Source organism: Rhincodon typus, chromosome 43 (genome assembly GCF_021869965.1).
Source record: "Rhincodon typus isolate 14 chromosome 43, sRhiTyp1.1, whole genome shotgun sequence".
Lineage (NCBI taxonomy): Eukaryota > Metazoa > Chordata > Chondrichthyes > Orectolobiformes > Rhincodontidae > Rhincodon > Rhincodon typus.
In genome coordinates this window covers 3,293,481-3,293,727 of record NC_063374.1, presented here as the reverse complement: position 1 = coordinate 3,293,727, position 247 = coordinate 3,293,481, and positions in this window count along the sequence as shown.

The following is a 247-nucleotide window of genomic DNA, read 5'->3' as shown; positions in this document are numbered from 1 at the left end:
CTGTGGGGAGAGAACAGGCAGTGGGATTTGTTTGGGGATTGATACAGAGCAATGGGGAGAGCGTGGGCAGTAGGATAAGTGTGGGATTGATACAGGCCTGTGCGAAGAGAGCAGGGAAGTGGGATTAGTTTGAGGATTGATACAGGACTATGGGGTGAGAGCGGCGCAGTCAGACACATTTGGGGATTGATGTATGGCCCGGGGGAGAGAGTGGGACAGTGTGCTTAATTTGGGGTTGATAGAGGGC